The 25,448-nt window shown below is 34.1% G+C and overlaps 1 non-coding gene and 1 pseudogene across 1 annotated transcript; both read right to left on the reverse strand.

Moving 5' to 3' along the window:
* LOC101047435 (large ribosomal subunit protein uL10-like) overlaps nt 1-25,448 on the reverse strand; it is a 207,105-nt pseudogene that overhangs the window by 78,498 nt on the left and 103,159 nt on the right.
* LOC120363789 (U7 small nuclear RNA) lies at nt 23,189-23,250 on the reverse strand. The gene has a single exon (XR_005579228.1). It is a non-coding gene; the product is annotated as a U7 small nuclear RNA (small nuclear RNA).

Consider the following 25,448-nt stretch of genomic DNA (forward strand, 5'->3'; position numbering starts at 1 on the left):
TAAAACATAACATAGGCTTCTTAAATATCAAACATCTAACTTTACATCATGATTTCCTCAAAATAAAAGCTCAAGGTCTCCATGTAATAGACTACAGAAGCCAGACTTTAATTAAGTGCAGCTATATTTAGTCTAATACTCTTACCTCTAAATTTTGGGTTAAAATTTTCCTATAGAAATGGTGTTCCATTGTGAAGTATCTTGATTTGTGCATTTCTTTATCTTGAAAACTCATATTACTACTGTAACATTTATTCTTTTCTAAAGATTTTCAAGTGGTAAAATCACAAAAACTTAAAAAAAATTCAATCATATACTCCAACCAAGCCTCTTCTTTCTCCTTCCTTGCATACCATGATCACCCGCACTCCCAAAGAACTTCTTTAACAAGTGTCTGCTAAACTTCTTCTCGAACACTTTCAGTATGGGGCAATTCTTTTACTCCTCCCATTTTTGAAGGGGATATCTTTAAATAACAAAAAAATTCTTCCATATACTCATCATAAATCTACCTCTCTATAATGTTCTTTCATTGGTTCTTCTCCTAGCAACATAAGAAGCAATAAGAAATAAAGTTAGTCCCATTTTTTCAGATGGGTGTGTGTGGGTGTGGGGGTGTGTGTGTGTGTGTGTGTACAGTATAATTCACTTTGTAGAGCTCACATTGCCTTGAGTTGTTCTCATTTTTGTAATTTAATCTTTTGTAGTATTCCATAACATTTAATTAATAATCAACAAGAAATCTTAAGCCCAAGTTTCATTCCTTTAAAATATTCAACAAGTATTTGTTTTATATAAAAATTGCTAAGTGGTTTAGAGTATATAGAGATAAATGAGAAACTTCTTTTTCCAAGCCTGATGGAATAACAGAGACCAGAAACAATGAAAAAACTCAACCGAACCAACTAAAAAGCTACATAAAACACAAAGAACACTTTTCAGATATGGGACCAAAGGCAGCACTAGATAGTTAATTCCCAAGAAAAGTGAAGTAAATAAGATTAGCTCTGCAATTACACTAGCTTACTGGCTAGAGAAAACTTCCAGGCCCCAACACAAGGAGGAGAAAAACAAATAGACCCAATTGTCTCCCTAAGATGAAGAGAAGGAGTTGAGAATTCAGGGAAGTCAGGACAGCTAGAATTCACAGTACAGATCTGCAGAATTTCCTTGAATCTTTAGCTGAGCACTTATTAACATATATAAAATGTAAGACTAGTATAAAACCTTCTAAGAAGATCCAGGAATTATCACTGTGCTCACTGAGAACCAGGAATATCTCATATTCCACCAGATGAAGTTAGAACAAACTTCATAATACATGGAGCACTGGGCAGAATGCTTAGTAGCATACTGCCTCAGCAGTGGGGAAAAGTTAGCCCTAGACCGCAATAGCTCTAAGCCAACATAATAAAGTTTCAAAGTAAGCCTCAACATGAGCAGTCTCCAAATAACTTAATTGCATTTCAAAACAAAGCTCAACAATATTTAAGAAATATAAAAATATTCCTACCATCCAACAGGTGAAATTCATAATCACTAGCATCCAGTCAGAAGTTTCCAGGCATACTTCTATGCAACATAGTATTGGAAGTCCTAGCCAAAGCAAATACACAAGAAAAAGAAATAAAAGGCATCCAAACTGAAAAGGAAAAAGTAAAATTATCTCTGTTTACAGGTGAGATGATCTTAAATGCAGAAAACTCTAAAGATTTCACCACAAAAAGACCTGTTAGAACTAATAAACAAATTCTGTGAAGTTAATGGTATAAAATCAACACAAAAATCAGTTGTATTTCTTCTATACACTAACAATGAACAATCATAAAAAAATCAAGAAAATAATTATATCTACAATAACATTACAAATAATAAAATACTTAGGAATAAACCTAAGTAGGTGAAAAACTTGTATACTACAAATGACAAAACACTACTGAATGCAATTAAGAAAACACAAATAAATGGGAAGATATTCCATGTGTGTAGATTGGAGGACTTAATGTTGTTAAGATGTCACTACTGTCCAAACCTAACTACAGATTTGATACAATTTTTCTTGAAATCCCAATGACATTTTTTTACAGAAATAGAAAAAAATCACCCTAAAATTCCTGGAGACTCAATAAAGGCTGAATAACTAAAACATTTTGAAAAAAAAAAAAACAAAACAGTTGGAGATCACACACTTCCTGATTTCAAAACCTGTTTCAAAGTTACAGTAATCAAAACAGAGTGATACTAAAATAAACATAGACATATGGACAACTAGAATAGAATGAAGAACCCAAAAATGAATCCTCACATGTATCACCAAGTGATCTTCCAGAAAGGTGCTAACATCACTCAGTGGAAAAAGGACAGTCTCTTCAATAAATGGTGAGAGGAAAATTAGATATCCACATGTGAAAGAAATAAGTTGGTCCTTTATATAACATCATATACAAAAATTAACTCAAAATGAATTAAAGATCTAAATATAAGACCAAAAACTATAAAACTCTTAGAAGAAAACATAGATGATTAGGTCCATGACATTGTATTTGGCAGTATTTCTTGGTTATGACACCAAAAGCACAGAAAACAAAAGCAAAAATAGATAAATGGAACGACATCAAACTTAAATTTGTTTATACAAGAACACAATCAACAGAGTGGAAAGGCAACTCATAGAAGGCAAAAATATATTATATTTCCAAGTTATATATCTCATAAGGGGTTAATATCTAAAATATATAAGGAACTCCCTACAATTCAATAACAAAAGATAAAATAACCTGGTTAAGAAATAGGCAAAAGACTTGAATAGATATTTCTCCAAAGAAGATATACAAATGACCAGCCAGGCATGGTGGCTCAGACCCATAATCCCAGCACTTTGGGAGGCTGAGGCAGGCAGATCACTTGAGGTCAGTAGTTCAAGACCCAGCCTGGACAACAAAGTGAAACCTTGTCTCTACCAAAAAATACAAAAATTAGTCGGGCATGGTGGTGCGTGCTGATAGTCCCGACTACTTGGGAGGCTGAGGTGGGAGAATTGCTTGAATTCAAGAGGTGGAGGTTGCAGTAAGCCAAGACTGTGCCACTACACTCCAGCCTGGGTGACAGAGTGAGACGTTGTCTCAATATATATATATATATATATATATACACAAATGACCAACAAGTATATGGAAAGATGGTCACGATCACTAATCATTACAGACATGCAAAGCAAAATCACAATGAGATGCTACTTCACACCCATTAGGATGGCTACCATCAAAAAAAAAAAAAAAAAAAAAAAAAAAAAAAAAAAAAAAAAACCAAATATTAAATGGGAACTAGAAAAGAATTGGAATCCTTGTTCAGTGTTGGTAAGATTGAAAAATGGTGCAGCCACTACGGAAAATAGTATGGCAGCTTTGAAGAAAAAAAATTAAAAATAGAACTACCATATCAGCAATCCCACTTCTGGTTGTGTATTCAAAACAATTTAAAGCAGTATCTCAAAGGGTATCTGTAAACCTATGTTTATCACAGCCTTATTCATGACAACTAAAAGGTGGAAGCAACTCAAATGTCCATCAAATGATAAATGAATAAACAAAATGTACATACATATAATGGAATACTACGCAGCTTTAACAAGCAAGGAGATCCTGTCACGTACTACAACATGGATGAATTTTGAGGACATTACATACACAAAATAAGCCAGTAACAAAAAGACAAATACTGTATAATTCCACTTATATGAGTATCTATATGCTTAGATGTAGAAGGTAACCAGTAGTGGTTACCAGGGATGGGGGAGACAGAACAAAAGAGAGCTGCTGTCTAATGGATATTGACTTTCAGTTCTGTAAGATTAAAAAGTTCTAGGCTGGGTGCGGTGGCTCAAGCCTGTAATCCCAGCACTTTGGGAGGCCGAGGCGGGTGGATCACGAGGTCAAGAGATCGAGACCATCCCGATCAACATGGTGAAACCCCGTCTCTACTAAAAATAGAAAAAATTAGCTGGGCATGGTGGCACGTGCCTATAATCCCAGCTACTCAGGAGGCTGAGGCAGGAGAATTGCCTGAACTCAGGAGGCGGAGGTTGCGGTGAGCCGAGATCGTGCCATTGCACTCGAGCCTGGGTAACAAGAGTGAAACTCCGTCTATGAATATACTTAACACAATTGAATTGTCACTTAAAATGAGTAAAATGGCAAATTTTTATGAGACATGTTTTTTACCACAATAAAAAAATTATCAGGCATGTAAATAAGTAGAAAAGTACAGCCCATAATGGTGAAAAAGATCAATAAATAGAAACAAAGCTTGTAACGCAGATTACCTAACTATAGCAGACAAGCACATTTATGATGACTATATTCCATCTATTCAAAAAGGTAGAAAAATAATGAGTGTCTTAAGAAGAGAAATGAAAAAATATTAAAAAGACCCAAACTGAACTTCTAGAAATGAAGAATGCAGTGACTATGATACAATAAACATGAATAAAGCTACACCAAAACACTTTTTTGTCATATGGCTTAAAATTAGTGATTAAAAGAAAAAATTTTAAAGCAGCTAGAAAATACCAATTGCATACAAAGGAACAAAGTAGAGAATAGCAGTGAACTTCTTGCCTTAAATGATGCAAGTCAAAGATGGAAGAACATCTTTAAAGAACTGAAAATAAATCAGGCTAGAATATTATATCATATCATATCCAGCAAAATTACGTTTCAAAACTGAAGGCAAGTATGTTTTCAGATATACAAAAACTGAAACAATTCATCACCTGTAGACCTGAATAATGCTTTGCCTATTTTTTAAAAATGAATTAATAATAAATGTCTTCCCAGAACTGAATTTATAAATGAGACATATTATCTACCTTCCACAAATGAACAAGCTAAGACAAACACATGAATAAACACTTGCAACACATGAGAAATTTTTTATAAAGCTTAGAACACAGGTAGAATCTTGAGAATATGGGCAATAAAAATAATAACTTCAACTGAGAGAAAGCTTTTTTTATTTAGCTTCTACTAACCAAGATCACCCAAGCCTATCTGCATTCATCCCCATCTTTGGAAAGTTTAAAAGGTGAGAATCCAGAGGAATTACTAGTAGATTTATGATTTCCACAAAAGACAAATTTGGTTCAGAATAACTTACTAATCTCAGAAACTTGTATCTTGCAGGAATTTAAAGGCACTGCCTGATTCAGACCATCTATATTTTCTTCAACATAAAAAAGAACATCTGACTTTTCTCTTTTTAATATCATCTTGTTGATTTCAATTAATACAAAGTGTTCTAACCTTTTAAATCCTGTAGCTGGATCTCATTTATTGGCAACCTGTTATGATACATTTGAGGCTTCTCCAAACTTTCAACGTTAATGATTTCATCTAAATCATTGATTCTGAGCAGTACCAGACCTTTGACATATCACTGAATAATGTAAGGAAATGTTTACTTCCTATTGGTGAACTGCACTCATTTTCTGCTTGCTATCTGAGGAAAGTTAAACCCAAATCTCTACTTAAAATTAATGATTTTTGCAGTCATAGTAACAAAAGCAGAAGACTCCTCATCATTAGAAAAAGGAGACAGATGGAATTCTCTCACAACTACCACAGAAGGAAAAAGTACAGTAAGAAGCATTTTAAATCATCAAAATACGATGTAAAAATGTGTTAGGCCTGAGCGATTGCACTGGAAATGTAAAAGAAAAGACTAAAGTGTTCAGAATTTAGAATTGAAGGCCGAGGTGGATGGATCACCTGAGGTGAGAAGTTCAAGATCAGCCTGGCCAACATGGTGAAACCCTGTCTCTACTAAAAATACAAAAATTTAGTCGGGCGTCATGGCACATGCCTGTAGTCCCAGCTACACGGGAGGGTAAAGAGGGTGAGGCACAAGAACTGCTTGAACCCTGAAGATGGAGGTTGCAGTGAGCCACGATCCCACTACTGCACTCCAGCCTGAACACAAGAGCAAAACTCCATCTCAAAAAAAAAAAAAAGAAGGATGATTGATTTCTCAGAGTGTGGTGACTCGTTACCTATGGGTATCATTCATATAGGTTATCAAGGAGGATGTGAAAGAGGAAGCATGCCTTCTACCTGGCCATTCTGATCTATGGTTGTCATGAACCAGCCTACTGCAGGCCATCGAAAGTACTAACAAATGGATGTGGAACATGGAACTACATTACAACAAACATTTTTTTAAGCGGTAATGTAGAGAACACATAAATACTGATGTAGTGCCTCAAGTTTTAGAGTTCTGGGCTCTTCAGTTCCTGGGAGTGCATCCTTCTCTGGCCTTGGAACTGAATTCACTCACTGTGTGATCTTTTTTTTAAACAAATGTATTTATTATACTTTAAGTTCTGGGGTACACGTGCAGAACGTGCCAGGTTTGTTACATAGATATGCACATGCAATGGTGGTTTGCTGCATCCATCACTCTGTCATCTACATTAGGTATTTCTCCTAATGTTATCCCTCCCTAATCCCCCCACTCCCTGCTATCCCTCCCCTACTCCCCCACCCTCTGCTATCCCTCCCCTACCCCCCCACCCCCTGACAGGTCCCAGTGTGTGATGTTCCCCTCCCTGTGTCCATGTGTTCTCATTGTTCAACACCCACTTATGAGTGAGAACATGCAGTGTTTGCTTTTCTGTTCTTGTGTCAGTTTGCTGGGTATTATGGTTTCCAGTTTCATCCATGTCCCTGCAAAGGACACGAACTCATCCTTTTTTATGGCTGCATAGTATTCCACAGTGTATATGTGCCACATTTTCTTTATCCAGTCTATCATTGATGGGCATTTGGGTTGGTTCCAAGTCTTTGCTAATGTGAACAGTGCCACAATAAATATATGATTCCTCAAGGATCTAGAAATAAAAATACCACTCTGTGTTCTTAATCCTGTGTATGTCTTATACTACCCACTGGCTGGTTCAAAATAAAATAACCTAGACAGCAGCATCACCAGGCCAACTTCTCTTCAAATCCATAACAGCCTGTGTTCTGTCTCAGCTTCCCAAGTTTCTGCTTTGCCAATCTCGATGCATGCTACTATTAGACTAATAAGTATGACACTATTTACATGACACTCCTAGTCAAGAATTAGCAATTCTCAACTTATAGAATCCAACCTAAAGTTTCTGCTTGTTAAGCACGATACTTATTCAAAATTATTTCCCACTGGTTCCAGATAAAGATCCTTTATTCTGTATAGGATCCTATCTGTAACTGTAACTGAGCCTTGCTCAGTCTTACCTCTGCCCCTGTAGTCATCCTCACCATCTAGAAGGCCTTTCCCTATTCCCTTTATTAAATTCCCTTCATCCTTCCAGGTCCAGTTTACCTTCCAGCTTATTTAGAAAGACTTTGGGTGGCAAACAGAGTGTGATTGATATCTTGTCTCAAAAATGTCTACAACATTTGAAAATATTCATAATTAAAAAGCAAAAAGGTTTTTTAAAATTTACCTTTATCCAAACCATTTAACTTGATCCTGTGTTCTTATGCTTTCATATGTGCTACTCAGGTCTCACCAACTAGACCATGTATTTCTTTTTTTCTTTCCTTTTTTTTTTTTTTTTTTTTTTTTTTTGAGGTGGAGTTTCACTCTTGATGCCCAGGCTGGAGTGCAATGGTGCAATCTTGGCTCACTGCAACCTCTGCCTCCCAGGTTCAAGCAATTCTCCTATTTCAGCCTCCCAAGTAGCCAGGATTACAGGTGTGCACCACCATACACAGCTAATTTTGCATTTTTAGTAGAGACGGGATTTCACCATGTTGGTCAGGCTTGTCTCGAACTCTTGATCTCAAGTGATCTACCCGCCTCAGCCTCCCAAAGTGCTGAGATTACAGGCATGAGCCACCATGTCTGACCTGGACCATACATTTCTGTATGTGTAACTATATGTCTTCCTTTTCCACCTTCTATAATTCTAAACATAAAATAAGAGCTCAGCAAATATATGTTGGTTGATTAATTGATAGATTTATCATGTCACTAAAAATAATGATGTTCCAAATTGATGAGAGGGAAATTCTGGCTTTGTAATGGAATATGATCTACTTGGATCATCGCTCATTTCTGAGTTTGCCACACCATTCTTGAACATTGCATTATTGTCTACTTGAAATTGGTCTCCTGACTTTCTCTCTTTAACATATTGGTTTCTCTGGATGTTTCTTTCCTAATATTTTGACCTGCCACTTATATCCCAACCATGCCTCATAAGTGAGACTAAAATACAGTAGTTGAATAGTTCATTATTACCAACAGTGTTTAAGGGTTTAGCTATCAGTACAAAACTACAAAAGTGTGATTTCTGATAGTGTGTTCTATATACACTCATTTATAATATTATAGATTTTATCTATTATGAAATATTTTGCCAGTCCTCATGATGTCTTTTCAATAAGATTTGAACACTACAAAGACAGACACTTTTCAGCTATCTCATTTCCATTTTGTAGCACTTCATTATATTTTTCTGTTCCTAGTGGGTTCTTCGCAAATAGAAATAAACTGCTAAAATATTTTAAAACACCAATTTTCTAGGGACCAGTAGTAGGACGTGGTTTATACTATGATCAAAATTTTTACTCTTGATCACTCTCCTCTGTCTCTCTCTCTCTCTCTCTCTCTCTCTCTCTCTCTCTGTCTGTCTCTCTTTCCCTCCCTCTTCTTTCTTTCTCTTTTTTTCTGGAATTTTTATGATAACTACCTCATCTCATCGTTTACTTATCACATAGTAAACTTTTTATTCCCTGGCTTGATTCTTGTTGCTTTCCTTCACTTAATTCAATCTAGATTCATTTTTAAATTTTCTTTTAATTTCTTTCGCATCAAAGTAGAAAATCATTATAAGTATTGTGCAGCTACAAGTATATTCAGAGATATATATGAATGTATGACAACCAACAGAAATATACAGCATATGCCCTCACTTGCAAGTTGCAATATCTGGCTGATTAGCTTGGAAAAGTTGTTCCCACTGTCTGTACACTTCAACAGTTATTATGCAAATTTTGCCCAAAGCAGCATTTTCATATATATGCTCCTTCATTTATATGACAAACTTATATTTTGCATTTTTATTGCTCTTTACTGTACAGGTCTTTACACAGTAAATACAAATTTTTCAAAACAGTAGCTGTACCAGGTTTACACTGGTGCTGGAAGAGCAGGGTCATCAAGGTTACACCAAATTGCTTGATGATGGATTATCCTAGACAGCATTTCCCAAAATCTTTATACAGTATGTCACAAGCAGGCCAAAGATCATGTCACTCTTCTGCTGAGACCTCCTTCTATAGATGCTCACTCTCACTCTGAGTTACGTACCAGAAGAAGGCAGGGGGGTTTACAGAGGTTTAATATAACTTACATGAAAAGTCCTAAGAATGCAGGCAACTGGATTGCAGTTGTAATGTTGCCAAAGAACCTAGCAATACACAGCAAGTCTAAGGCAAACTATGACATAAAATAACGGAATGGCAAATACCAAACAAGGTGGGCCTCCTTCATTCAACAAAGTGATAAGTGCTTTCAAATTGACTCATTATCTACAGAAAGCAAAATAGATATTTTATCAAATGAGGAAATAGTACTAATACAGAGTTTCCTTCCTTTCTAAGAATTCATATTCTTTCTATGGTGTGCTATTTTACTGTGATACAGCATGCTCTCTCTCACCTAACAATTTCCGTATGATTTAAAGCACTCCCATATCAAAGTTTATGCCTTGATGTTACATAAAGGGTTTTGAAATTGAAGTAAAAATAATAATTTGACATTTATTAGTCTTATTTCACTTCAAAGTTTTAAAAATGTCCTATTTAGAAAACCATTTTGTGGAAATATTTTCAATATAATTCTAATAGCAGCTATTTTGGTCATACACATTGGGAAAAAAAAAACACTTGAATTATTCCAGGTAATACTTCACATCTACCTACTGAATCTCACATACCTCCTGAAACACGAAGAATGTTTTGTTCACTTCTCAGTGACACTGCATCAAATAGGGCCAAAAATTGCTCCTTTATCTCAATTCAGGAGGGAGTAAATTTATCTTACTTATGTTCCTAAACAATCAGCATAAACTAGTTTGCTTATAAAAATATTTTTTAAATTCTTAAATATATGTTCAAAATATGGATTCTTACCCAGAATTTACAAAGAACTAAAACAGATCTATAAGAAAAAAACAAACAAACCCATTCAAAAATGGGATTCTATTTTTCTATCAAAATGAAACATAGCATTAGAAAAACTTTTATTTTTACTTTGTTATTGTATTTTTATGCAAAATTAAAATCACTATTTTATAAAGACGACGTTAGTTTTGCCAATGCAGAAATAGTCTTTGTTTTTTCAAATTATAAAAAGATTAAGTGTTATCCCTGATTTTTAGTTAAATTAAGTCTATAAAGCCGTTTAAGTGTTTACTTGTTTCTGTATTATTCGTCTTCATGCTATTCTTTTTATAAAAAAGCTAAAACCACATTTCAAATGGTACAAGAAACAACTCGTTATATATTTCATTTACGATATTTCATATTACAATGGAAACTTCAATATGTATGTGTTTTCAAGAGTAAGGAATCTCATCTTCAAGTTGCTATTAGAACAGAAGTTCTAAAGAAGTTGATGCCCCTGCAGTCTGTCCAAGGCTGACCAACCTTCCCTAAGCTTTATACTACCGTGAGTCGACCTGCTGGTATCGACTAGACACTGTCCAGAACACTAGAAAGGGCTGGCACTGGGGTGGACGGAGGGGTGCAGATACTGTAAAGCAGTCAGAAGCACAGATCTGAAGGGACTACTGCCTTTTCTATCACTGCTCTACCGTTTGCCACACATAAGATCTACAGCATGCTACCTCACCTCTCTAATATTCAGTGACCTCATCCATCAGTCGGAGGTAATCATTGCACTTTCCTCTTAGGTTTATTGTAAAGATTTAATAAAATAATCCACTGTGCCACACCCTTGGTATAGTGCTTAGCACAAATTATAACTAGCCCCAGTAAGGAAGATGCAAATTAAACTAAAGATGAAGTCCAAAGTCCTTTGTGGCTGTAAAGTTCTAAAAGCTACCCACTTTTATCTCTCCGAGAACATGAATTCTGTAAGCATAAAATGAGTAGTGCATAGTGTCCTTAGCGCCGCATCTGAATATATACAATACATCCAAGTTAAAAGTGTAGTTGTAATCAAAACATGTTTTTCTCTATTGCTTTGTGGAGAAATGGAGCTGGCCCATTTCAAAAATGTAGCAAGTGAAGAGAGGAAGAAGACAGTCAAAATCTCAGAGCAGATTAATGGCAAGACTCCTCCCCTAGTCATCTACAATTCCTGCATTGTTCTTTAGAGACATACTACGTAAATTCAAGTAAACAGTAATAATACAAGAGCAAGAAACGTGTTTTCTTCAAATACCATTTCTGTGGGAGGATTTGGCATTTTATGCTTTATACTTGTGAGTGAAGATAATAATGGTAAATAATTGCAACTGTTTATTGTGAAGTTACTATGTCTCAGGAACTGTGTAAATCACTTGGCATACATTATTTACTATAATTTTTATTAAAATCCTATGATGAAGGCTCAAAAAAACTAAGTATTTTTTTTTAATTCACAGTTATTAAAAAGTAGAACTGGAATTCAAATTCAGATGTGATGAATTCTAAAACCAGGCCCTTTCCACTATGCCATGTTACCCTTCAGTAATAACTGAACAAGTTGCATCTGTCTCACGACAAGATACCATCACCGTATTGAAGACTAAATGAGACAGGAGGTGTCATTGGGACTGCCAATATTGTCAGCTCTGGACACATTTGTGGAAGCTATTTTAAGACTTTTTTCTTTCTTTCCTATCATGGGAAAAAAAAATAACATCAAGGGGAAGATCTGTCTTCATTTACAAAACAAAAACAATGGAAATTTAGCTAATACCAGAAAATTAGGTCAACTTTATGATTTTTACTCCAATTGTGAAGAAAGAAATAATTTTTATATAAAACAAATTTTATTTCCAAGCTTGACTTACTCTCTCAAATTTCTAATATGTTTACAATATCAGTTGTCTTCATCTATCTTGTCATTACTGAACACCTGTACTATAACAAATAATTTCCCTTCAAACAGAGTGCTCTAAAGCAAGAGTTACTAAAAAGACTCTGGTTATTTTTACTATTTACTGAGATGTAAGATGATAAAGTAGATAGATTTCTAATCTATGTCCAGTCTTCCTGTATCATTCACCACTTACCTTTACACTTCAAGAAAAACAGAACTTGGGTGCCTTACTGAAATTCAAATATGACAAAGCTTGTGTCAACTCATTTACAAATAACACAGTTATCATTCTGATCTGAAACAGTTATGAAGTACAGCTCAATTTACATTTCCTCTTATCACATGAGGGCCAGCCCACAGAATCTTCAGCTTATTCTTAATCTCCAACGTCTCATTTACTTTGAAGTATCTTGGTTTCTAAAAACAGTGGAATTGCAAACTACAAACAACAACCAAAACTTCATAACTTAATACAACTATTCCTGCATATGTTTAAATGTCATCCTTTTAAACTATAAATGGTTTGTACAATTGATAGCTGATAAAAAATAAAGCTGTATTAATAAACATGTTAATGTCTATACAGATAAAAATTATATCAAAGTTTATACAACAAGGAAGTGCTAAAATATTTTATTGTATTTGCCTTCCTATTTTTTGACACGTATTTATTGAGCCTCTAATATGTGTCGGGCATTGAACTTGGCGCTAGAGATACAGAAACAAACAAAGCTGATGTTATCTCTCTCCTCCTATTGGTCTCTTATCTGAATGATAAAAGAGAAAGAGGACTATAAGTAAATTCCTTTATCATAATAAAAGTGATGAAAAAAATGAAAATCATTAAGATGTGGACTTACTGCCAGAAAACTGGAAATAAAAATCCAATGGGTCTTAATGCACTAGTATTTGTACTCATACAGCAAGGTTTAATAGAATTTTTTTATTTTAGAGTAGAAAACATGTCAAATCAGTTTACGTTTCTCAGCCAGTAATTGTATTTTCTTACAAGTGGCTATTACATTTTTAGAGACAGACACAACAAATAATAAGAGGTTTTATTTGAAAGGAGAAACAAGCATGTGGGGTTTTTTTAGATGAAAGGGGTATAATAAATTTATGAGACCTCACATACAGCCATAATATAATAAATTAGAAGGATTAATAGAATTGTGAGCTACAGTAACCTGCACTAGTAGAATGCCTGTTTTATGGAGCTCGATAATACAGTTTATCATTGACTCCATGGAATTCCCACAATATATTAGCTGTGGTGTAACAATAAAGTACACACAGTAAGGGGCATGTCCCTTTTGACACACATTCTCTTCCCACACTTATTTTACCAGGGAAACAACTCCAGTGCAGTTTAATTAAACTGCACTGCAATGAATTAGTCCAGGTCTTAGCCCTCTGACAGAGAAGGGCCTTGCAGTACCACAGGGGTTTGTCCCCTTGTGACACCAAAGAGACTTTAGAAAACCTGGGAAAAAAAAGTGTAGGTTCCCTCGAATGACAGTGTCACTGGGCAAGCCTAGAGCTGTCAATCAGTTCAGTTAAGGAAGCACTAACCCCTTCGGAGTTTTTACATTTTGTTGTTCGTCGACTATGGGTCAATGTTTTGAGGAACATCTAAATGCCTTAGGAAAGCTCTGTTGTATTACAGTAGCTGGGGACAAGACCATCCTTGCTCATTTTAAACAAAAATAGCCTTGCTATTTTAAAGTCCACTGTGTATTCATAGCTAGCTTCGGAAAGGCAATCCAGAAAGTAATAACTTGAAATAAACTTAGGATGATGATGAGTTCAAATAATCTCTTTCGGAAAGAACGTAAGAATAAAAACATTTTGTTCAAAGTAAAAATTATCCAGCTAAACATGGTCTAGAATATCCAAGATGGAAGTGTATTACAGAAGCTATGTTATTTCCCCAGAGTTTCTGATCGACAATGCAGTAAGGTTATATCCCCACCCAACAATGACACAGAAAATCTTGCATTATTGATGAATATTCTTATTTTATCTGAATGCTATTTATTAATTCATAAGAGTGTTTTGGAATTGAAAACTAAAAATTTATAAAACAATTACATTTTTGATAACTGCTTCTAGCCTTCATGCATTGAATATTTAAGGGAACCAATATACAAAGACCTCAAAAGAATTTATTAGACAATGGCAATTAGATCTCTAATAACTTGGCTCCGCTGGAATTACTGAGCCCTATTTAAATGCCAGACATGGCACCTTAGTGATGGGTACACCATGTCGCCATCCTGCCTTTGGTTGGGGACCCTGAGAAATGACAGTCCCATTAGGTGTCGTGTAAAGCAGCTGACCTCACACTCTCAGTACTTGATCTTTGCACTGCAAGTGACCATTTGTCACTGTTGCCCAGAGATGGAACTCAGGTGACTTAGTATAACCATTGCCTTTTCAAAAGGATAGAATAATTATTCTAATTTTCTTCCTAGTACAGAAGATGTAAATTTGCTTAGAAAAAAATGGATAGGCAAATTAGCAGCAAGAAATATAAATGTTTATTCATGAGAAATATGCTTTTAATCATTACAAAAATTATCTGGGCATGTAAATTTTGTCCAAAGGAAAGAAAGAAGATTTATTATTACCTGAAAACTCTCTTATTGCAAACTTTTTTGTGAATAGGTAAAAGTATTTCTACTATCAAAAGTGTTTTACTGGGATAAACACATTAACATAAAGCAACCACAAAGTCTAATTCACAAAAAGTAATATTTTCTTTCCTTTTCAAACAATGCTTAATTTTCTGTAATTGAGGCTGACATAATACAAGAACACCCACCACAGTATTTTTAAGCTATAGCAATAATATTATTTCCTCCATTTTTTTGTATCCTAGAAATCCCAGAATTTGGGCTAGTTAGTTCAAAGAGATGAGCTTATCACGTTTTCAGTCTTTTGGAGCCTTTTTCTCTTCAAGTGATTTCTATAAATCTCTGTGTTGGTTTCATAATAGCAGGTATTAAATATTAGTGATCGTTATATGCAGGCACCAATCTAAGTGCTTTATAAAGTATATTTGATGGCTTTTTCATTTTTATTCTCGCTAGACTCATGGAACTTTTGTATTATCATTATTTTATAAATAAGCAAATTGAGAGCCAGTGAATTTAAAAGATTTGCTCAAAGGTGACAGAGATAATAGGTAGTAGAGCTTAGATTCAAATGGAGTGATTCTAATATAAAAACAAAGGCTGTTAAGTTCTTAGCTACACCAAGTTTTGAAGTTAAAAGTTTGTAGATATTTTCTCACCAGTAAATATTTTCTTACTATATTTTCTTTGAAAATTTACCTAATTTTTTCAACAGGATTCTTAAGAGATTGGGTTTATCTCTTGTTTCTCTAGACCCATCCTACTATGTAGTGACAAGGCTAAAAGATGGTCCTTGTTGATGAAGCCACTTTTTTAGTCTGAACTCACTTCTCTTTAGAAATAAGCTTTTTCACATAGATTGTGCTCTTGCCCCTTTTTTATGCACCTGGGCCTTCACAAGATGGGAGAAATAGAAAAAATTCTTTCCACTGGACATGCATCTCTGGCACTAAATAAAAAGCACTGCCTTCATTGTTGCTGGAAGAAATAAACTGAAATTCAAAGTTTTGATAAGCTACCTGTAACTAACTTCCTCCCCATCATTCCCTTCCATCTTCCAAACAACCTTTGATTACACAAGTTGGGATTAATTTATAGTGGGAATGTATTAATCATTTTTTAATTTATTGGAATTATTATAGAATATCAAGAACCATGTGTCAGTATCTTAGTTTTAATATCATGACCCTTGTTTTTCCCATTTTTTATCTTCCCTTCTTTGCTCACTTTATACTATTTATGAAACAATGTTTTGTATCATCCCTTGAAATTTTTATTTTGTAATGCCAAGCATGTTAATGGCAATGTCAAAGTTTTCATATATTTAGAACTGACATTTCGCCAATTTTGCTACATAGTCACCTATACAAAACTTTTTCTAAAATAAAACATAAAAACATATTAAAATGCTAAGGACAAATACAGCAGGAAGACAATATATAGCTGACGTCCAGTGAAAGAGAGGAAAACATTCAGGTGTCAAACAGGAGCCAAAGCAGGCAGCTTACAAGATAAACTGAATCAGTCAGAGAAATGTGGGCAGGTTATATGACCTTCATAGAGGCCAGAGGCTAAGGTTTTAATTTCCATAACGAGACAAAGAGATGTGGCCTTGACCTCATGCACCCTAAAATGGTAGAAATGAGACCCTTTCATGAAGTTAAGGTCCTAAACAGGCTGCCTCTTAGGAAGAGATAAGGACCCTATCCACCAGTTCAAAAGACAAAAAAGGAAATTGTTTTTCCAAGAACACAATAAGGTTTTTAAAAACAAAAATTTCTTTGAGAAAGTAAATATTCAGCCTGTGTTATTTTACGGCATAGGAATCCCTAAACCAGAAAGGGAATCATTTCAAACTACTCAATTTTTGAAATACATGGTAGAAAAAAATATAAAACTGCTCTGCATTAGTATATAGAGGTTTAAATTGACAATTATTTTTGTTCACCATTATTATCTGGATTTAGACACACATACACACACACACACACACGGTCATCAATAAAACTGATCCGATCTTCAAAAAGTGCAAATCAGAAGAGTAAATACTCCAACCTGAATGATAATAAGCAGTATAACAGCAGGGTAATTAGAACCTAAGAGCTTCAAATAATAGGACAATATGAAAGAAACTATAAAATAGGTACATTTTAAATTATTAAGGAGACAAAAACTATAAAGAAAGACCAGACATTATTTTAAAAATCAAGGCAGAAAACTGAACTTCAGAAAAAATTAAAATGTGAGGATTAAATATTGAAATTAAAAACATAAAGGATGAGTTAAATAGCAGAGTGGATGGAGCTCTAGGAGGTTTGGGTTAAGGAACTGGAAGACAGTTGTGAGGAAATTATCCAGGGAAAATGCAGTGAGAGAAATGAAGAAATCGGAAATATGAAAAAGAATAGAAAAAGCATGGAAAATGAAAATGTCCAACATATAGAATATAGGAGCTCCAGAAGGAAATAATAGAAAGAATAGAGTAGAAACATATTCAATGTGACAATGTTTGATAATTTTCTCTAACTGATGAGCCATAGGAATCCTGGTTTAAAGTTTGTTATTGTTATCTTCTCTTTGGAAGAGCCCAGGACACAGTAACAAACATAAATCTACTGCAAAACTTCTTTTGCTAAAACTACAAAATATCAAGACTAGAAAGAAAATACTAAAAACAATCAAAATGAAAAGACAGTTTGTCTGCAAAGGAACAATAATTAGTCTCTCATAATCAATAGATTCGTAATCAGTCAAAAATAGAGGTCAGAGAATAATGCTTAAGAAAAAACACTGTCAACCTAGAATTCTGTAACCAGTTCAAATATCATTCAAAGGTAAGATAAAAAAGTTACAGGAAACACAAAAGAATAGGTTAAACGATCCTATGAAGTAATCAAACAAATCCAATAAGTGGATAATTTTCAAAACAACTGGTCTGATATCTTCAAGTAATCAATGTCATAAAAATAATAGAAGAAATATCTTTTGCTGGATTTTACAAATTTAAGATACATAACAAATAAACATAGTATGTAGTTTTTGGTTGGATTCTGGTTTTAAAAAAGAGATTAAAAACTTTTTGGAACAATTTAAAATATGAATATATAGTAAGTGTTAGTTGATATTAGAGAATTGTTGCTTATATTTTATAATAAAATTTTGTATGTATTAGAGCTATCCCTAATTTAAAGAACATTGAACTGTTTTCATTTAGGGGTAAGGTATCATGATAGCTGCATATTTATTTATTTATTCATTTATTTTTTAGACAGTCTCACACTGTGTCACAGGCTGAAGTGCAGTGGTGCAATCTAGACACACTACAACCTCTGTCTCCCAGGTTCAAGTCATTCTCCTGCCTTAGCCTCACCAGTTGCTGGGTTTCAGATGTGTCACATAATGCCCAGCTAATTTTTGTGGGGTTTTTTTTTGGTAGAGATGGGGTTTCATTACACTAGCCAGGCTAGTCTTGAACTCCTGACCTCAGGTGATCCACCTGCCTTGGCCTCCCAAAGTGCTGGGATTATAGGCATGAGCCACTGTGCCAGTCTATTTTTAAGTGTTTTAGTTAAAGGGTGTGTGTGTGTATGTGTGTGTGTGTGTGTGTGTGTGTGTGTAGAGAGAATGCACACATGGCAAAAAGTCAAGTAATTTGAGTCTGTCATCTAGACTCAAATTGGTGAGTCTAGATGATAAGCACATGGGTGTACATTTTCTCTCTACTCTTCTGTATGTTTGATAATTCTCATAATAAAAAAATTTAAGAGAAAGTGTTATGTAAAGATATTCTCATTCAAAGACTGAGATAGCTTTTTGACAATCACAAACTGCACAAATGGATTTATTAATAAGTGAATTTTGGTAAGAGAGAAATTGAACTGAGGAAACAATGGAGAACAAAGAAATTGGTAAGTGTAAAATATACACAATGACAGTAATGACTACTAGAAGGTAGGACATAAAACAAAGATGGCAATAAAACATTAACTTGAAAGTTTGAGGGGTGATACAAAGAATGTATGCTAAAATTCTAAAAGTTCCTTACAAGAAATGTAGAGATGCTTATTAACTCGAAAGCTTTTAAAAACACCTCTGACTATTTAAAAGTTAAGGTGTTCATTAGAATGAAAAATTATAACCTGAAAATAAAGAAAAAAAAGAAAAAATCAAGTTATTCAAAAATCTAGAGCTGGAAGAGAGAAGCAAGAGAAAAGTAAATGAAAAATTAAACACAAAATAGTATGTTAATAAAAATACTTCAGTTATTGTAATAAGTATAGATACACTTAAATAAGGTGTTAAAATTTCTCAGATTGGATGTTCAGACTAGATGCTATTTATGAAATAGGTAACAACTATCAAAACATAACACTGAGTTTTCTAATAGTTGCAAGAGAATAAAATAGCATAATACAATTTATATAAACTTTTTTCTTTCTTAGAAGAGAGACTCCAGGAGATATATAAACTTTTAATACACACACAAAAACAACACTAACCACATAATTTTATTCAGAAATAAAAAGGAACAAACTTCTGGTCGTTTTTGAAAAGACAAAATTACAGATTAGCAGTTTCCAAGGGCTAGGGATAAAGGATAAAGGGTGACACTATAAAGGAGTGGCAAGAAGGAGTTCTCCATGATGATGAAATAGTTCTGCATCTCGATTGCTTGCACGAATCTATACATGTGATTAAAGTAAAAGAACTATATATATATATATATATATATGTAGTACCAATGCCATTTTCCCGGTTTTGATATTGCATTACAGCTATGTAAGAAGTAACCATTAGAGGCAACTGGGTGAAATGTATACAAGCTTTATCCTTTTCAATTTCCTGTAAATTGTGAATCTATAATTATTTCAAAACAAATGTTTTTTAAAATACTATATGTTGCTTTAACTAAAGATGTATATAGTGGAAGTATTAAAATATCTTGGTATTGTTTGACTTTCTGAAAGTTACGTGTTTGATACCTAAAATTTACAGAATAATAAGAGCAGTGATGCAGGAGATAGAAACTGTAAATAGCTTACAAGTGAATAAAAATGTTGGGCCCTGATGTTGTGTCAAAATTTGTATGTATGTGAAAACTAAACACATATTGAAACGTTCTCTTTGTTTTGTGATCATTCTTCATTCATTTCACTCCAGTCTCAAACTCAGAGGGAACTGTGATATTCCAGTTTAAGCAGGGAATACAGGCATTCCTGACTCAGCATGGTTCCCATATACATGAACTTCAGTTACCATGGATTGGTTAAATAACAACTGTGCCCCAACAACATGATTCAAATTTCAGTTACCACGGTATATTAAATGTGAGTAATTGCATAAAGTATAAACTTCGCTGCCAGCTCTTCAGTCCACAAATCACTACATAAATAACAGATGTGTACCATGATCAGTGAACAATCACATCACTTCTTTCAAAGTCTGTTGGTGATCGATCACTGAGCATTTGCTATTCGGTTCACGCAGTCATGTTGTGTTCTTGTCTCACAGTGACAAACAGGTGACACTTTACAAAAATGGATAACTGAAAGAAGGAATTAGCCAACAAAGATGCAAGTGCTGGAAATGATAGAAAAAAAAGATAAAGCTGGAAGTGAAATTAGAATCACACAAAAATGGAGTTATAGAAGAAGTCAATTGTGTGTGTAGACAGCTGCCATTGGAGACACTCAAGCAAGAGGAACTTAGTGAAGGCAAACAAATGAGAAAAATGATTGTAGTGAAAAGGACGAAGATGTTCATATCCCAGAGGAAATAATTCTAGAAAAAAGTTTCACATAAAAGGATTTCTCAGAGAAAATTTACATCAACAGTTAATTGAATAAAATGTTGGAAGCTGAACCATCTACTTAAAAAAAGTTGTATGAAAATTTGCCAAGGCAACTATAAGTTATGCAGCAAGAGGACAAGTGCTGGTCAACTACAAACACATGGGAAGATTTTACAAGCAAATAAAACACATTGATTCTCAATATTTTTAATGCTTTCAGTTACAGTGCACTAAATATAGTTTTATTCTTTTTTCATTTCCCTATACATGTATAACCATGTGTGTGTGTATGTATATAGATATATATAACTTTATACATCATAACCCTATACATACATGTACAACCAATAGAAAGACAGTTTTTAATGTTTTGAGGAAAATAAAGATGACAGAACAATTATCATTTTTCCCATTGATTATTAAAATCATTTTGCACAGTTATTTTTATTTTTTATTTTTTTAAAGAAGGGGTTTCACCATGTTGGTAAGGCTGGTCTTGAACTCCCGACCTCAGGTAATCCGCCTGCCTTGGCCTCCAAAGTGCTTGGATTACAGGCGTGAGTCATCATGCCCAGCTTGCGCAGTTATTTTTATTGCCCCCATACTACTGTGTAAAACAAAGACTGCCAGTATATAAAGCGGAGAATTTAGTTGTGCAAAAATTATGTAAGGACTCCCTTCTTCGTTTTAGAAATATATTTTCTTTCTGACTTGTGAGGTAAATAAAACAAATAGGACCTACTTATGCTTCTGTATTAATCCTTGATGGTGTCATTTGACAGTCACATCCCCTTTATAAAGGTCCTTCAAATATTTTAAGCAATAGAGCCCTTATATCAAATGAAGTCTGAAGTGGAACAACTTACAAAACCTCAAATGAAGATTATACTTGAGGTTTTTGGGTTAGGAAGCTAATTTATGAGAATTTTGATGAGTTGATGACTATACATGGGAACCATAGTCCATTTCTTACGTATAGCCATCAGCATTCATTTTCTCCCTACATTTTATCTTCATTATTTAAAGCTATATGTGAACAGCTGCAAATGCTACCAGTTTAAGTTACCCTTGAAATCTCTGAATACTCAATTAAGCTGAGTTGGCTAGTCTATTTGAGCACCTGTATAAAACTTCACATAATAATAATAAAACCTTCCCTGGCAGCTTTAATCCATAATATGCACAAAAAAAGTTAACCTAGCAGCACAATTCAAACACTCTAGCTACTAGTGTTAACCAATTTGTAGTATATATGAATTTGCGTCTTTTTTTATAATGTTTACATAAACTAAAAAATTTGTTAAAACAGTCTAAGAACTGCCAAAGCATTGAGGAACTTCATGAAACAAAATTCAGAAATCATTTTCTTTTATTATGCATACTTCTGATAAATGTAGTTGGTGTCAAAAGAAAATTTGTACATCATTGTAAAGAAATATTCTTAATTTTTATTTCACTTGATACTTCTTTCACAAGCTTTTATTCCTGTCTTACAATGTTATTTATTCCTGATTGATTACATAATTTCTAGTCATCAAAGAGATGGTTTCACCTTGCTGTGAAAGAAATCACAGTTTGGTTTTAGAGGATCTACATATAATTCATTATTACACTATTTTTAAGTGTATATTTTTAGATTTGATTATTAAAATTAAAGAAAATATTATAAAGAAGCTATGTTATAAGGAAAGTAAATTTGTATAACTCTTCCAGAAGCACTTTAGAATCAAAGGTCTTTAAAATCTTCATTCCAATGACCAATGTTAGTATAAGGCATTTATCCTGAGGAAAGAATTTTTTCTATGTAAACACATGGACATACAAAGTTTATTGCTGAAGAATAATTTATAAAAAGCAGTCACTGCCTAAATTACCCAATATTAAGGAACTGGTTAACTAAGCCATGACGTTTATATACAACTGAATGGTATATTAACAAGAACAGATGTTCACAAAATATATATATATAGACTTACATAAAAACAGAATGATAAGTAGTATTAAACTTTAATTGTATTTACCTGCAGGTAATGCAATAATGAAAGATTTTTTCTTTCTGCCTATCTATATTTTATATTTTTCTATAGAAAACTAAAACACATTGTGTTAAAATTGTGTTTAGAATAAGTAATAAATGGATTTGTCTGTTCATTTGTTTTTAATGAAGCAGAAAACAAAAGGAAATAACAGTAACTGTATATAGGCAAAACTAAGCCCTGTTCTACATAATCTCCTCATCCACAGGAGATATGATTGGGGTTAAGGGGAAGGCAGGAAATTGTGAAGTTCAGTTTAAGATGTGTGGTGATTCTAACATGTCTTTAAAATACTGGCCAACCCTTATGGGAATGACATTAGAAAAGTAAGATGTAATACTATACTTTACATTTTCAATAAACAATAAATAAATGAAGGTTTAATTCCAAAATAGGTAGGACTAAGACTATTAGTATCAAATTCTTTTTTTAAAGTGAGAAAAAAAACAAACAAAGAAAAAGTGGGTAAAACACTAACAACAGAAATTAAAGATAATGTCATAAGGCTTGCCAATTTTTGAGTATTACAGAAGTATCAAGTATAAAATATAACCTTCCTAAAAAGCCAAAGAGCTGGTAACACTGATTTTAGTGTTTTTTGTTTTTGTTTGTTTGTTTGTTTGTTTTTTAGGGGCTTTCTGGCAAAAACCGGAAAGCCTGCTAGACAAATTCTAAAAGAGCTGTAACACTGGTAACGCTGATTTTAATTGAAGCATAGACAGAATGCGGTGGCTCACACCTGTAATTTCAGCAATTTGGGAGCCCGAAGCAGGCAGATCACCTGAGGTCAGGAGCTCAAGACCAGCCTGGCCAACAGGGTGAAACCCCATCTCTACTAAAAACACAAAAACCAGCTGGGCGTGGTGGAGTGCACTTATAATCCCAGCTGCATGGGAGGCTGAGGAAGGAGAATTGCTTAAATCCAGGAGGCAGAGATTGCAGTGAGCCGAGATTGCACTGCTGCACTCCAGCCTGGACAATAGAGTGAGACTCCATCTCAAAAAAAACAAAAATTTTTTAAAAAATAAAAGTATAGATGGCATCTCTCTTTTTTGTTGAGGGTGTGACAGTCATTTGTGTAACTCAGAGGACTATCCATTTAACCTAAAATCGACTCCAAATTTGCTCTTTATATATTATTCCCAACATAATTTTTAATAGCTCTTAATGTCTAATTATAATAGCTCTAAATGCCAGTTATGAATCCTGAGGTGGCGTTACGACTTTTCCTATTATTTGTTCATTTTCCATCTGAGGGAAGGATTGTGCAACCCAAGAATTTAAAAGGTGAAGATATCACTGTCCTTCCAATTCTGCCTTTTATAAGTCGCTGGTGACTAAAAGAGAACAACTGATTTCTTTATGTTCATTAGGGGATGAAATCAAAAAGACTAGATTAAGAGAATAAACATAATTGAAAAATCAATTGTTTTTTAAAGGTCAAGACAGATACATATACAAAGGCAGATGTTGCTTATTTATTTGATTTATATATTTTTATATTGAGGTGTGTATCTAGAGAGATATATACAGATATATAGGTATTTATCGTAGAGTTTCTCAGACTCAGCACCATTGCTATTTCTGGACTGGATAATTCTTTGTTGTGGGAAGCTGCCTTGTGCATTTCAGAGTGGTTAGTAGCTTCCCTGGCTTCTACCCATTAGGCAGGAGCAGCAGTAGAACCCCCAAATCATGGCAATAAAAAATGTCTCCAGTAATGCTGCATGTCTCTTAGGGAGGAGGGGAAGACAGGGGAGAAAAATTGCCCCTGGTTGAGAACCACTGATATAGATACATAATGTATAAATATATACATGTATATGCAGATCATTTCAAATGCTCATGCACTTTAACCCTAGTTATTCTAAAACTAAAACTACTAAACATTCTTTTCAAAATTAAAAAAGGTAAAGAAAATAAATAAAAATGATAATCAGAACTATAAATAAAAATTATTAATAAAAAGGGCTTATGGTGGCATGCTTTATAATGGCTAAATTATTTTATTTTAAATGAAATTGAGTTAAATATCCAAATTTAGATAAATTATTATGCAAATTATGATAAATTCAGAGTTAAATACTAAGAATCTGTGAAAAATATGTGTAGTAAACAGATTTTAACGATAAGAGGAATGCATATGATAATTTAAGCAAAAAGACTCTAAGAATACAGGCTTCTTTTTTAATGCTCTAAAATGCTGAATGGTAGTATCATGAAGTGGTCTCTGGATGGTAGGATTGTGAAAGTTTGATTGATGAACAGAATCATTGCCTTTTGCCCCTTTGTGCTTTTCAACACTTTCCAAAATATAAATTACAATAAAAATGCTATAAAATATTTCTCGCCAGGTGCAGCGGCTTATGCCTGTAATCCCAGCACTTTGGGAGGCCAAGGCGGGTGGATCACTTGAGGTCAGGAGTTTGAAACCAACCTGTCCAACATGGCAAAATCCTGTCTTTACTTAAAATACAAAATTAGCCTGGCATGGTGGTGCATGCCTGTAATCCCAGCTACTTGGGAGGCTGAGGCAGGAGAATCACTTGAACCTGGGAGGCGGAGGTTGTAGTGAGCCAAGATCGTGCCACTGCACTCCAGCCCGGGCAACAAGAGCAAAACTCCATCTCAATTAAAAAAAAAAATTCACTAATAGAAATTTTATAAGACAAATAAGCTTCTCCTTCTGAACTAGAAGTGGTTCTCAAAGGAACCACGTAACTTGGATGGCAAAGCAGAACCCTTCTTGGTGAGGAACTTTCTGAGACAGCTTATTTACATTATAGTTAAGCTTCATCTTCAGAGCCTAAGTACAATAAGGAAAGACAGAAGCCCATCATGCCCACCAAGGCAGCTGTCAACAAATCCCAAGGTAATTCCATCGCCCCC

The sequence above is a fragment of the Saimiri boliviensis genome, chromosome 3 (assembly GCF_048565385.1).
Source record: "Saimiri boliviensis isolate mSaiBol1 chromosome 3, mSaiBol1.pri, whole genome shotgun sequence".
In the NCBI taxonomy this organism is placed as follows: Eukaryota; Metazoa; Chordata; class Mammalia; order Primates; family Cebidae; genus Saimiri; species Saimiri boliviensis.